A 16,115-nucleotide genomic window follows, 5' to 3' on the forward strand; every position below is an offset into this window, starting at 1 on the left:
TGCTTTCCATTTGACTCCTTGGACTAGCATCTCAGACCCCTTATTTGTCTTGCTAGTGGAGGATGCCATCACTTGATAGGGTTTGATAAAATATGGAAAACTTCAACAACAATTCACACAGATCTCTCAGATACACTAAAATCACTCTTGCACAAATAGCTCTTGAAAATTCATGGTGACAAATGAATTTTATTTTGCCCTTTTTATCAAATTATACCTTTCAATAGCCATAAATGCTTGGTTGATGAGAGATTTTCTTCGACTTAGCTTGAATTAAATGCTCGGTAGGAACATTCATGACTTGGTGTTAATACAACAATTTAGTAGCTCCTGACTTGCTTAGCAGGATCTTGCAACCCAACCTAGCTCAGTAGTGTCCCAAATTTCTTTAGACACTTGGTGATCCCTTTGCATCTTGAATGTTGATTTGGATTTTTCCTTTCTGTTGACTGGAACTGATGTAGCATGTCTACTTTAGAATCTTAGTTCCAGTTATCCTTGTGGGAGATCAAGTAGAAATGCTTGAGTCACCCAATACTTGAGTGACATGTGCTTCATTTCTCAAATTTTCATTCTCAGAAGATTTTAAAATCCACTACTATCTCATCTACTTTCTAATGTTATCAACCTTGGCTTTATTTTGATCTTCAATTCTTCTAGTGTTCATATAGTTCTTGGTAATGTGACCAAGTTCTCTACAAATAAAACATCTTCTAGTGGTGTATTTTGTCCTCATGTGATGTTTTACACAATTCATTCCAATGTTTCCAAATTCTCCACAATAGTGACATCTACACCAAGTGTTGTAGTCCCAACCAAATGTAGCTTTTACAATCTATTTTTTCAGATTCAATATCATAGTTTTGTATTAAAAATATTTTTGCCCATGCTTCTTGCATTTGTGACATTTGCCCTCAAATTTAGGTTTCTCTTTGCATTCATTAGCTCTATGACCATGCTAATTACAATTGTAGCATTTCCATTGAATTTAGCTTTTCCATTGCTCCAACATTTGTTTGATGTATGAACTAACTTACCATAGTGATTGCAAGTAGGTCTTTGATTCTTTTGAGCTCCTTGTTTGGATAAAATCACCTTCTTTTGTATATCCAATTCCTGCTTTTCCTTTTTGTCTATAATGGATTTTCCTATTTAGTTGATCCATGTCGACTTGAGATTTCATCATCCTCTCATTGGTTTTCCTTTCAATTTTTAGGTCATTCTTCAATCTTTCATTCTTTGATCTTAGATTCATGATTTCTTCATTTGCATTAGTAAGTTGATCAATGAATTCTTCCTATTGAAGGGATGGATGTTGAATTTCATTAGTCTTTCCTTCTAACTCTTCTTTTGTTTTTTTTTTCTCTTCCATGACTTCACACAATCTTACTGTCTAAATTTCTTATTCTCTTTTCAACTTTCTTACTTCTTGAAGTGTGTCATTCTTTTCTAATAGTTCTTTGATTGCCTCGTTAACTTCATCTGAATTACTTTCTGAATGGATGTCTTCAATTCTTTCTTCAATGTAGAGTTTTTCATTCATCTAAATTTCAAGATCTTTCCTTCTTTTCAAGGATTGAGAGAGTTGCTCCTTTGCTTTCTTGTGTTTCCTAATAGCCAATTCCAAATCTAGCTTTTCATTGTCAATAGCCTTATCAAGTCTAAATAGCTCCATTGCTTTTGATCTTTGATTAAACTGTTAAAAAAAAATTTCTTCTAAGAACCAAAAAGCTTTGATACCAATTGTTAGAAATATATGATAGGCTAAGCTACTGAGAGGTGGGGTGAATCAATAACCAATAAAACTTAATCTTTATTTACCAATTGATCCTTTATGTGTATTCTGATCTAATTGCAAGCATGAAAAATTGAAAGCATCAAAACATTCATAACACTTTGACATACAATATGGTGACCCAAAAAACTTCCAAATAGAAAGTAAAATTGGGGTGGGGATGATACCCACAAGCTTTAGTACTGAAGTATAAATTTGACTTGTTAAGGTTTATAATGGTCACTTCTGATGAACTGCCTTGTTAGGAGCAATAAGGACTACTAGGTCCACCTTGCAAAAGGATTTACAAACATATAATGAATTATGCACTCGGTAAAGAGATTTACAAAAGAATGATAAGTCTACCTTGTGAAAGGATTTAATTGTTCCACCTATTAGGATGAACCAATGGTTGATCTCTGGTCTGTAACTTGATTTGTTGAATGTGATACCTTTAAGTGTAATGATCACCTTATTGTGATAGATAAATCTTTGTTTTAGATTATGGTAAAAATAGGTTTTGAAGGGACCCTGAAACCCTTTCACATCCTCAAAAAAGGAAAAATCAAGCCATCCAACAGAAAAGAGCCCAAAAACCTACTGAAAAGTAGCATCAAAATTAGGTTTTACAGGGACCTGAAACCACTAAAAAAGTCTAGATAAAAAACCCAAGTTTTACAATGATGTGGAATCAACAGTACAAATTAAAACCTAAAAACTAGAAAATAGGACCAAACGTAGGAACCAAAAGAACCAGCCAGCAAGCAGGACTTGCACAAGAACCCGACCAGAGAAGAAGACCCAAGAAACTATTTCAATTCTTTAATCATCTTCACAGCCTCCTTACCAATCTTAGTCGTGTCCTGGATGGAGTTAGCAACCAAAGAAGCAACAAAAATCAAAGCTTTTTTCCTCAAACTCTATCTTGTCCTATTGCTTGGGCCCTTCGAAGATATGGTTCCTTCATTAACTCTTTTACCTAAAGTTGCCATAGCTACATAGATGCTAGAGGTAACTTGCTCCTTTTTTGTTCCAATTTCCCTGATGAGCAGTCTAAGATTCTACTCATAATCCTTTAATTTTTTTGGGATATCTCCCATTTGCACCTCCATGTGTTGAATAATAGCCCAGTTAGCCTCCTGGTTATATTGCAAGGTATCCATTTTCTTCTTCAGCCCCATTATTTCATTATATAACCAAGAATCAACCTAAAGGAAATAGTCAGCTTTTTGTTTAGCAGAGTGAAGGAAGGAGAGTTTGGTTTCCCTCACCATGGAGTCGCACACATCATCAGCAGTGGTGTGTGGAATAGAGCCATCTTTATCAATATGAATCCCCCCATCCAATGGCTCCACCTCACCAAGCTCCGCATGAATATGGTGGCTCTAGCCCTCCTTATCATGACCCTCAATTTCCTTAAGAGGAGTGGAAGCTTTCCCCATGTTTTTCTACTCACTCAAAATGGCTAAATCATCATTTTCTTTCTCTTTATCACCTCCCCCAGATACGATTTGAGTGTCCTCATTTTCAGACTTGCTCTATTCTAAATTCATCTTTGTGGTATCTTCCTCTCTCCCATCCTCATTATTTTCTTTTGAATCCGGGTAACCATCCAGGTTAGAGCTAAACTCCCCAGCATCTATCCCCTCCTCTTCCTTAGGGGCATCCTTATCTGAGCCATCAGTGCTCTCCCCCTCAGTTTCCTCTTCCTCAATTTGTCTTCGAGGACTAAAGGGATTCAATTTAGCCTTTATTTTCTTTTTAGCACTCTCATCCATTTTTCCTTTAATAGGATTAGGACTCTTATGCTTGTCAGTGGACGGGGACGAAGCAATGGACTTATTTTTACAAAAACCCTCAATGAGTAAAATTAGACCTTCATGTAATATGGGTTGAGACTGTTTCTTTTTATGGGCATTCAAACTTTGGAGCAAAGAAAACTACAAATAGAAAGGGAAGGAAATTCTATCCTTGTACCTGAAATGGTTAAGGAAGACAAAGTGGAATTTGTGCACCTTTTTATTTCTTCCATCAAGGATGAAATATTCGTGAATACAACCAAGCACATCATGCCAAATACCTTTTATTTGTTGCACATCAAAGAAGTCGCCATTCTTTTCCAATTGCAGCTCCTCTTCTCCCATCTTCAAGAATTTTTTGTAGGCTACATTGGAAATACTAGTCTACTTCAAAGACTTGATACCTTTAAGGGGAAGACCAGTAACTTCAGCAATGAATTCCTCAGTCATCTTAACAGACACACCATGTAGAGTCACTTTTTCATCCACCCAATTTTTGAAGAAGGCAGTGGTGACATGGGGTTTGAATCCATGCAACTACTCTAGTTAGCTAACCACCTTCCCTTTCTAGAGAATCTTCCAAACGTCCTGCCTAGCCTTCCAATCATCACATTTTTTCGGTTCTTGCTTCCTTGGTTCACCTCCCATATTGCAAAGCAAACAAAAAACTAGAGACACCCAGATATCAATAGCAGAGAGGTAGAAGTAAGACCAATTCTTTGTGACACGATATTGAGGATGCCTTTTTGAGTGTACGTGTAGAGAGCACATAGCCTTCACATGAATGTACCTCCTTGGGAATGCTAAACTAACAATCATAAGGCTACTCCCACAAATCATTAAATTTCTAATCTGAGAAAATCTTTCCCACTCTGGAATGAATAACATCATAATTAATAATCGCTTTAAGATCCACATGTTTGTGTAAGTCATCGAGCCACCTCAACTTTTGCCCCATTTGTACTATGTGATTAGCAATCCAATCAGCAACCCTGTTGACTTCTCTATAAGTATGGAAAATGACCACCTTCTCATAGATAAATCTTTGTTGCTCCTTATACTGTTGTAGCCTTTTACTTCACACTTCTATGATTTTCAGTATGCTTACAATAAATTTATATACCCTTCTTATCAAATTTGGATGTGATACAATACATTACATATATACCAATTCAAATTACAATTCAAAAAAGTCAGCTACAATACAAGTTTCACCAAGGTACACAAAGTCATCCCAACTGTAGGAACTCAGGTTCTGAAGACAAACTCGATGAGGTTTTGATACACAGCATCCATTGTCAATGCTTGGCATCATAATGCACTCGGTAGATGTAGAATCTTGGTTCCTACTGATCACTTCCAAGTAGTCTGAACTCATTTTTCACCAGTGACTTGATGAATACTAAGAAACTCAACATACTACATAGCTTGGTCAATGTTATCATTATGAGCTTGGTATAAACTAAATCACTTGGTTGATACTGCATGGCTCGTCAACAATGGATTCACATCACTAAAACTACAAACTCAATACCCACTGTAGAACTTGATTTGTACTAATTAACTTGGCAAACACTAAGAAGCTTGGTTTGCACTGATAATCACCAACTTGGTAGAAACTGCACGGCACAAACTAAATATTATTCCTGAAACTTGGTAGTAACTATAGAACTTGGTAGAGCCTAAATTACTTGGTTAACAATATTAACTATATAATTAGCTTGGTAGATACTAGCCATCTGAATAAATGTGTATCACTAATAAAAAAAATTGATTGAAATGTCAACATTGTTAATGTATTGCTTTTGTTCTTCAAGTTGTATGTTGTATCTATTTTTTTCTTTGAATGATATAGAGTGAAGTTCCTTCCTTATAACATTCCATTGGTCTCTAATTTGTATATGATTTTTGAGTTAAAGAAAAGATTGAATATGTGTACTTTGGGATTATATTGATGAACTATGCATTTTCTAGGTAGAGATAAGATTGAACATACTATTTGCACTAGTACATTTAACCCCAAATTTCTACCTTAAATTTCAACCATCAAATATCAATTACTTGGTTGGTCGCATAATAAAGGAAACTTTTTTTTTTTAATACATGCCTATGTTAGTCGAAATTGCGACCAATGCTTTATATTTTGTGTTGGTCTCAATTGCGACGAACATAGCAACATAAAGATTAAAAAAAGTGGCAAATCAGTTGAGCATTTCACTTGAGCGCTATATCAGTTGAGCATTTCACTTGAGATGAGAATTTCGAGCATATTTCATGGATAATTTGAGGGTTTCCAACATTCTACATCCTTTGAGCATTTAACATTGGAGCATTTGGAAACCTTGTAAGCAACATAACCCTAGAATTCCTTCAAGTGCCATTTCTGGGAATCCTGCCATGAAAATCAAGCAAATTAGGTAAGCATTCAAAATAGAAAAGAAAGGATTTTTTTTTAATGAAGATACATTCTATGAAGTACTCCAATCTTGATATTCTTTATTTTTTATTTTCAGTTTTCTTATCAACTTATGACTAGCATCCTTGGAGAAAAATAAAATAAATTTATTTGAATTATTTGTGCAAAGTTTCCTATTTTGGCCAATACTGCAGCCTTAAGCTCGAACTATCGGCCATCATTTAAGCATACACAAACTCGCCTGGCTTCGCATCACAATTGGTGAATAGGTGAGTTAAAAAATAGGAAAAAAAAATTCTATTTTGCAAGGATGGGAATGGGTAGTTTGCTAACAAATGAAATTTGAAAAATAAGTTGACTGTTTACATTGTTCTTTTCATCTTTGATTGGGGGAATTGACAATCTAGTAGGTCTGTAGCAGGTTTAAAACTTAAATACCTTTACCTTTTCCCAAAACACTTGGTAAATTAAAAGTATTTTCAAATACCCTTTTCCAAGTACCTTAACATACCCAGACCTTACTATAGACTTCTTTGGACCAGGTCTGACTGTCTGCACAATGTGACACTTAAGTAACAAAAAATCCCATCAATTAACAAATCATCCTCACTCTTCTCTCATTATTATCACTCCAAACTCTTAGTAGAGTCATATAATGGCTAAATATCACTAAATCCCAAAGGGTTAAGACTCAATCCACTAAAAACCCCCAAAACCCCAATTTATGACTTACAAACCCTCAATCTAAGGGTTTCTCAAATCCATTGTATCTGATCAATTCCAAGAACAACTGATACTGGTTTCTCCTTTAGATGATCATACTAAGATGGTTCAAACCATAAAATAGGTTCCTCCTTTAGACCAAAACTCTACTACTGCTCTGTACCCACGAATTCCTTCTAGGAAACCTACATTGTTTCATAACAGTCAACCAATGTTGCATTCTCCTCTGCAATTAAAATGTTAGAAGATAATTATACATGTTAGAAATGCACATCCCATGAATTTTGTGCCCTTATAATTCATGGGATGGCCATAAAGTAATAGGTATTAGGACTGGTTACAAGATAATTAACAAAATCAAAACTTGTTTACTTGCACCAGGTGTACAGACTTCTCAAAAGTTCATTCAACAATTATTAAAATGGAATCAGTAAGCCTTGCTAATTCATAGATATGTCAATCCAAACAATGAAGAGTTCAACAAATCAATGAAATAGCAAAATGAGGATTTTATTGCTCACTATTTTTATCAGTCCATACAGCCAGATCTCTGTTGTACAATAGATGCATTTATGCTTTAACAGCCTTCCCCAAATTGTCACAACCAACTCTTACTAGTTGGAGGCTTAGTTTAAGCCTAAAGACACCCTAGACACTAATTCCCTCCAAATACCTTTATAGTTGTTTTTTTTTAATATTTGAATTTTAAATAACAAAAATGGTTTTAAATTTATATTCAACCCTTATTCTAATACCTAGACCTATCCCCTGCCCATTCTAAACTTCTTGTAAACATAACTTAGGTTTGGAAAACATTAGTCCAATACAAACAAATTCTTGGTCCTTTAAGGAATTAATTACAAGTATGACTTTCAGTCATTTTAGGACATTAAAAAATAAACTCATCTGATTACATTGTTTGGTTATGAAAACCATTATAGCTTTTAATTCTAGTCCATTTGTATTGCTTGGATATCTCCTTGTCCTACTCACTCATCTGGTCTTCATGGTATGTTTTGGTGTCTTCATAGGATGATCTTGGTGACCTTGCACCACTAATTAGGCCTCCAAATTTTCCATTTTGAAAATATTTCAAAAAAAACTCAACAAGGTACCAATTAAGTTATGGTTTTAGAGAGCTTGAATATTTTCAAGGTTTTAGTTCTTCAACCTCTCCATACAACTCATTTCTATAAAATAGCGTACTTACAATGGTTTTAAGACTTTACTTGTTGATGGGCCTTGCAAAGTTTCAAAAGGAACACAAAAAGATTCAAATCCTTCTTAGTTCTTGGAAACTATACCTTTAGATATTTCTAAACATGCTCCAATCCTTGATTGGTACAAACCAATCAAACTACTCCTCTATCCAAACCCTATAACCATAAAGTCACCTTGTCAGGTATGCCTGAATCCACCTAGGGATTGATTCCAAAAATAGAAGACCATTTCATATTGACCCCAAGTTATTTATAGTTCCCTGATAGATTCCTAAAGGTTGTTCTGTTCCAACAATTAGAAATCAAATTAGAGCAATTTCTATGATAACTACTGATGCAGAGGAAGGGTGGTTGGTATTAAATACACAATAAAAGTTGAAAACTTAAGAGACTTAGATACTTGTGCCTATCGACAACTTCAAATTCTTCAAGGAATTAACTTATTTAAGTCTATCACAATATTCCTAGATGTTGACTTGGTTTCTTAAACACCCAATTAACTGGCACGGGGATCTTTAAGACTCTAAGACAATACCATACTTCTATAAATTTGGCTCAAATGCACAATACCCTACCTATGAGTCCTGTTGCATGCTTGGAATGGGGACAACTTTGGTTTTCCTCAAAATGTTTGACAATCTAAAGACACTTCCTAATACCCTTTTTAAAGAGTTTTATAACATAGCAAAGAATTGTATATGGTTACCATAGACCAATAGGATTATACATAATTGTACCCCACATCTAAGCATGACAATTCATCAATTTAATAAGGAACATCACACTTGCTATCCTTATCTCTCCAAACTCACCCCAGAGTCATGAGATGACTACAAATGATCAAATTTCATAAATGATTGACATCTCAGGCCCTACAACACCACAATCCCTGAATCTTGACTCAAACTTGATTTGACTAGAGTTCCCTCAAACTCTTACCTCCACACAAAAATTCAATATATTATATGTTTTTCCAACATAGGATTCACTCCACATTTGGGAAGAATATTCCCTACTATATACGGCTTTCAATTCCAATATATCTTCAACCTATGATCACTTCTACACCCCACAAAACTGCATATGCACTATTAGTGGATTATAATACATGTTAACAATTTCATCCCATGAAGTTTAGCCTCTATGTTCATGGGATGATCCATTCTACCTAAGGTGTTATTGCAACAACAAATTGAAATCAAGAGTAACTATTTTAAGTCAAGACTAGTACGACAACAAGCCTACAATGTTATGAAACATATCAATAAAACATAGTAGTTCATGAATAAAACCTTGTCAAAGTATTTCAAATACAAACCAATCGATTGGAGATCCAAAGTAATGGAAATCAATTTCAAAGAATAGAGTTTTCTTATTGTTTTCTTTCTCCTCTGTCCATAAACCTGACTGTCTCTCTTATAACAGAGAATCAAAACAAAAATATAGAAATGCCTAAAACTAACTCAAAACCAATACAACAGTTATCAGTTAGTTGAATGGTTTGGTTTTCAAATAGAACAAACTCAAACTAATGTCAAAATATATTTTATGGAATTCCTTTAAACAAAAAGACCATTAACCAAATTTCGATCTTTTATGATCACTAACATTCCTAGACTCTAAACACTCCAATGTTATTTGTGCTTGGACAATGATAGTCCATTAGAATTTCATTTAGTCCAATTAAGGACATTACAAATAATTGAATCATCATATTAGTCTGATTCTTATAACTTGCCAATTAATTCCCTAATTTCCTCTAGTTGTCTTTGTGCTCTTCATAAGCTACACCATTGGCTTGGTTGTGTGTGGGGCTCCTGCACCAACTACTCTACCTAGGCTAGTGAACTAGCCAAGAAGAAAATTTTTATTTACAACTACTAAAACATAAAATGGGAACTTAATTAATGTACTAAGAAATTACTTGGATTGATTCATCAAACCATGTAATCAAACCACTCATTTCAATCCATTAGAATATAGAGTTCTGAGTTGCAAGATCATTGTGATAGTTTTTTAATGTAACAATTTGCTTTATTAGTCAATATTTCATACACTAGGAACTCCAACCCCTCAAAATGATTTCAAATGAGCTTATATAACTCTATTTTCCAAGTACCAACTTTCTTCATCGATCCCCAACTATTTTTTGGTGACTTTCTAATATTTCTATCAAAGTTGTCATTGACAATTTTTGTAATTTTTTTCACTTTGATGACTTGGAAAGTCGTGATCACTCCTAAAGGATTGAGTTTGGTTTCAATAACATATCTAACTATTTTGAGACCCCTCCTACTCATTTTTTAGTCAAACACAAAATTTGACCTATTGTGACAAACTTAAGAAACTATTGCAATAACATGCCAATCTCGACAACTTCTGATCGATCTTTTTTAGTCAATTTCTCACCACACTTAAATTTTAGATCATGATTGTTATCAATATAAAAGAACTTAAATTTTAGATCATGATGTATGATCTGAAACATTTATGATGAATATAATTTTACAATGTTCAAAAGTTTAACAATCGACATCATTGATTGTGAAAAATACCTGTTGAATGTTTCTAGCCCTAGATTGGTCTTCATAGTGATAATCCTTGTCATCATCATGAGCTTCAAGAAGTAGAAACATCTTTTATGGATACCATGATGACATCAGTTGCACCAGCAGCTTCTTAGGCATTCACGCCAGGCCTCTGTAGTATAAGAGACTCCACATTTGCACCAATAACTTCTTAGGCAATAACGTCATGCCTCTCTAGTATAAGAGACTCCACCTCTACTCTTGTTAGACTATAATCTAGTGGCATTAATAATATTAATTACTCTACAAGATTTTTCTTCCTATTTGAGGGTTTCTCTAGAATCAAACTTGTTTTTTCATTTTGTGTGTGATAATGCAAGAATGTTTATTTATGCATTGTGAGTTGTTTTCAGTTTTAATCCTTGATTGCATAGTATGGAATTTGACATACATTATAGAATGAAAAAAATGCATGCATTTAAAATCAGTTCTTTACACTTGAAAATACAACTTTTTATACTATAGATCCCTAGCCCTGCTTTCAGAAGTCATGTGCTAATTCTTTCTCCATCTAATTTCAAGTACAAATTTTCTCTATTTTTCTTTATTGAGATCGTTGACAGCACAACATAGATTGTGCATTAGTACACAAGTATTACCAAGCCCTACCACATGTAGATCTCTACCTTCCCAAGTGGAACCCACTCTCCTAGGGTCTTTGTCTTTGTCTTTGTCTTTGAGCAAGCTAGAACATTTATGTTGAAAAAAATTACCAGATCTAAAGAATGCCAGTTATTTTGTTTCTTTTTGGGATCATATTGATAGTATAACATATGTTTTGACTTTATGGTACTCATTTTTGGGTTAATTCTCTATAGATAAAGGTGAAGCATCCTGTAAGAAAAAATCTTGCGATTGCAAAGAAGCTGCCAGAAAATGATTCTAGCAGTGAGGATTCTTCTTCTGAGAAGGTTAGTCATTTTGTTATGGATAATTATATGTAGAATAGAATCATGTTTCAATGGAATCACAAGCTTATGGAATTTTGATGTTCAATAGTGAACAAATGGTTAATTGAAATGCCTTATCACAATCACCTCCACTCCATCCATTTGACCTGTATCACAGCCAGTGATTCCCTTATAGGGATACAAATGACAAATATTAAAAATGTTAGATAAACCAATGTCACCAGGGAGTTCAAGTTTATATGCATTTGTGCCATACTTTTGAAAAAATTTGAAGGGTCCCATCTTCCTCATCATGAGTTTGGTGTTTTTCCTTGGTACAATCTAAAATTACTTCTTTGTACTTGTCCAATAGTTGCCTTACTTCCTTGGGTCCCAAATCCTTTCATTGGATTTTTCTTCCTTTCCTTTTTCTCCAAGTTTTGACTTTACTACTATGACAAAGCACGAGATGTTTTTCACCTTGAGGGTCTTCAAAAACTCCTTCTCTCCAACCATCATCACACTAGATCTTGTCATTTTACTCCCCTATTTGAAATTGAACATGAACTTGTTCATTTACTATGACCTGATGCTCCTTATTTAGCCATGAAACTTTATAAGGCTTAGGATGAGGCAACTTCTTCAATCCAAGATTCTCTACCATTTCTACTGAGGCTATATTATCTATTGAACTGGAATCTAAAATAAATTTGCAGACCTTACCTCTTGCCTTGTAGAGAGTTCTAAATAATGTCTTTCTTTGGGGAGGTTCTTACTCTGTAACAATCTTCAGCAGGGTTCTATTAAACATTAGAGACTCTCCTCTCTCTAGATCAACATTTCCTCTCACCCCTTGGTCACTTTGTTCATCCTCCTCTTGAGCCAAATGGACTCTCCTATTCCCTTCTTGGTTGTTGCTGCCCATTTTCTTTGAAAGTGCTTGTATGTAGCAAGTGCAATATGTAGAGGTAGAGTTATGGAAGGTAAACTAAGTATTTGTTTCTTTTCATTTTTTATATTTCTTTATCTCTTTATCAATCTATCTCTCTATCTATACCTCTTTCTATCTATATCACTTTAGTATTCATTTCTATATGTGTCTTCCTCTTACTACTCCATTTGCAGGTTGCAAACAAATCATCCTTCTTCCACCAACAAGTCATTCCATTCAAGAAAGACCATGTCTGATGATATCAATGAACAAAAAAATAGGGACATGATTGCTAGACTATGGTCTAACTTAAAAAGAAAAGGTGATGGAAAATGTTATTGTCCTTACAAAATTTGTAAGGGCTTAAAGAGTTGAAGATATCTAATTAAAACAACTAAGGAACATTATAGGCAACATGGTCACATTGAAGGGGGAAACAATAATCGTCCATTGGTATGTATTTTAATAATTTATGAATTACATAAGACATGATTTGATAATGAAATCATGGTAATGGTTAATATAAGGTCATCATTTTCATATAGGTCAACGTCCTTGAGTTTCATGTTATGGACCATGACAATTCGGAGAATGTGAATTTCCAAATGAGGGAACATGGAGGTGTGAATATTGAAGTAGAAGGTAATGATACCATGGAAGAAGGCCACGATGATGAAGATCACAATGATCAAGATGATGATGATGATGATGATGATGATGATGATGATGCAGAGCTTGATGTACCTATACTTGAGAAGGCACATGAGTCCCTATATGAAGGCTCCGAAACAACTCTTCCTGTCATTGTATTGTTGTTGGTGAACTTGAAGGTTATGAATGGTTTATCCAATGTAGCAATGACATGTATGTTAAGGTATGTCATCTTCTTTCATTATTTTACAAGTAGTTCCCTTACAATTAACATTGGGTTTGTGTAGCAATTAATATTCTTTAAATTAACAAATTATATTTTTGGTTGTAGGTTGATAAGTGAGTGTTTGTTACCACCATCAAACATTCTACCTCGCTCGTACTGAGAATTATCTGCCATCATGAAAGATATTGAAATGGAGTATCAAATAATACATGCATATTCAAACGATCATATTATATATCATAAACATCATGAATTTGCAACAAAATGCCCTATTTTTCATATTACTAGATATCAATCATATCGATTAACAAAAAAGGTGCCTTTCAAGGTTCTTCGGCATATTTCCATTATTCCACATTTGCAATGATTATTCAGGTGCAATAGCTTGGCACAATTTATGGATTACCATCCATGCAATAGAAGTCAAGATGATATTACGTAAATGCCTACAAATGGTTTGGCATTTAAGGAAATAGAGGGAAAATGGCCACACTTTAAAGAAGAACCTCATAGTCTCAAGCTTTCATTCGCAACAGATGATGTCAATCCTTTTGGAGAGATGAGATCTACTTGCTCGGTGTGGCCTGTTTTTGTTATCAACAATAACATACCTCCTTAGTTGTCCATAAAGAGAGAGCACATAATGTTGACACTGATTGTTCCAGGTATTTTTTGATTTAATGGTCATCTAAATTAATTTATTATTACTAATCCATCAAAATGGTCATAATAATTATGTAATATTTTTGTTCATTCAACTAGGTAAGTACCAAGTTAAATATATCAATGTATATATTGAACCCCTTATCGACGAGTTGATGGTGTTATGGAATGGGGTTACTATGTATGACATCTATAGATCAATAAGACAAAGACAATTTAAATTTCATGCAATGCTTGTATGGACAATACATGATGCCCCTAGGCTAACACATTTTTGTGGTATGTTCTCTTCTTAGCACCTCTTTTTTGGTATGTTATAGTGACAACACAAAGTTAACACATTTAGTCCAATTATGCATGATCTTGTAGGTCTTTAGACAAAGGGAAAATTTGCATGTCTAGTTTGTGGTCCAAAGATGAAATCTTGTCATTCAAAAAGTTTAAGAAAGCAGGTGTTCAATGAGAATAGACACTTTTTGCATAGAAATCATAAGTATCGAATTACCAAAAAACATCTTTTCAATGGGAAAGAAGAGACTACGTCAAAACCACAGAGAATGACAACTTGCCTATGGAAGTTGACATAAAATAAAATAAATTGTTGAGGTAATGTCATTCCATTTGATGGTTTTTGTTTCAAATTTATATTTTGATATTGTGTTTTGTTTACTAATGATGTAATTGATGCTTGTGAAAGTCATCAAAGCATCAATGACCAAATTCCAAAAAGACTAAAAATTTATCCTACTTAATTTACTAGGTTTTTGTACTACGAGAAAATCCCAATTGTGCATTTGTTTGATCCTATGCATATTGGAAAGAATGTAACAAAGACATTATGGAAAATCTTGGATGGAAGGTATGACAAAGACCAAATTGTCAAAACTTGTAGTGACATTGAAGAATCCAACCATGCAATGAAAAATGACATTTGATCAAATAACAATGGAAACCAAATTGATACAAGTGCTCTTAGTTGGTTATTGTTAGAGCAACAGAGCAATGCTATAAAAGAAGTCATAAAAAACATATGATTTCCCACAGGATTTGCTACGAACATAAACAATCTCATATCAAAGAAAAGTGAATTTGGGCCAAGGTTGAAAACACACAATTGGCATACATTTATTAAGATAATTCACATTATTTTGTATTTACTATATATTTTTATACTACATGTAGTTTTAATTGCATTCTTTTATAAAATATTGACAAGATCATTTTACAAATATTGTAGTACGTTCTACTTCTATCTCTCCCACACCACTTCGCCAAAAATGTCAAATAGGTTATATATGATCTTGGAAAATACATGAGGTGGTTATCATCTAAAGAAATCAATAAAGAAGATATAAAATATTGGAAGAGAAAAATTCCTCTTCTTATGTGTGAAATTCAAAAGTGTCTACCTCCTAGTTTTTTCAATGCACAAGAACACTACCTCATACATCAAGTTGAGGAGATTGAATTGTGTGGACCTATACCAACCAGGTCAATGTGGATGGTTGAGAGGCACTTGAAATTTTTGAAAGGCTTGGTTCGACAAAGAGCACATCTTGAGGGTTCTATGGTGGAGGGATAAATGGTATACCAGACCATGGTGTACATTAGTGAATATCTTCCTAAGTTTGCAGCAAAGATCCATGTAGATCATATTTGGGATCCCAACTCAATTAACAAATTCAAAGGGGAGTACTTGATGGGCAAAGGTAGATCAAGGAAAGTGAGAGGTAAATCTAAGATGTTATTGTAGTTAATTAATTCTTATAAATCTTCAATATAAGTTATTTATAATTGGTGTTTTTTTTTTTATATAGGTGGTCGAGAGTGGGATGCAATACATTTGTATATTGTGAACAATCTTGATTGGATGATGGTATGGATTGAACGATGTCAAAAAAATGGTTGCTCATTTACATGGGAAGGTGTTGCTTCATTGGTTATAGAAGCTCATCGTAATGGAGATTCCAATGTTACGCCAATGGTAGTTGATCTAGTAAAGGGTTTAAGAGGTGGAGAGGTATGTAAAAATTTATTAATGATCATAACTCAACGTATGTTTCATATCAACTCATGATGCAAATAATTCACACACGCTTCAAAAATTTCTAGTCAAGCACCACAAAGTTATGTACTATCATGGCCAAAAATTTAGCATAAAAAAGTTGGATGACACAAAGGAAACTTGTGATTCTAGGATGACTATAGTTTTCAAGGTCACCAATATATCATCT

The 16,115-nt window shown here is 34.0% G+C and overlaps 1 pseudogene; it reads left to right on the forward strand.

The window, feature by feature from the left end:
- Positions 1-11,245: 11,245 nt before the first annotated feature.
- Positions 11,246-16,115, forward strand: part of LOC149552691 (protein TOPLESS-RELATED PROTEIN 2-like) — a 52,902-nt pseudogene continuing 48,032 nt past the window's right edge.

Source organism: Cupressus sempervirens, chromosome 6 (genome assembly GCF_028749045.1).
Source record: "Cupressus sempervirens isolate cs-2001-9-10 chromosome 6, ASM2874904v1, whole genome shotgun sequence".
In the NCBI taxonomy this organism is placed as follows: Eukaryota; Viridiplantae; Streptophyta; class Pinopsida; order Cupressales; family Cupressaceae; genus Cupressus; species Cupressus sempervirens.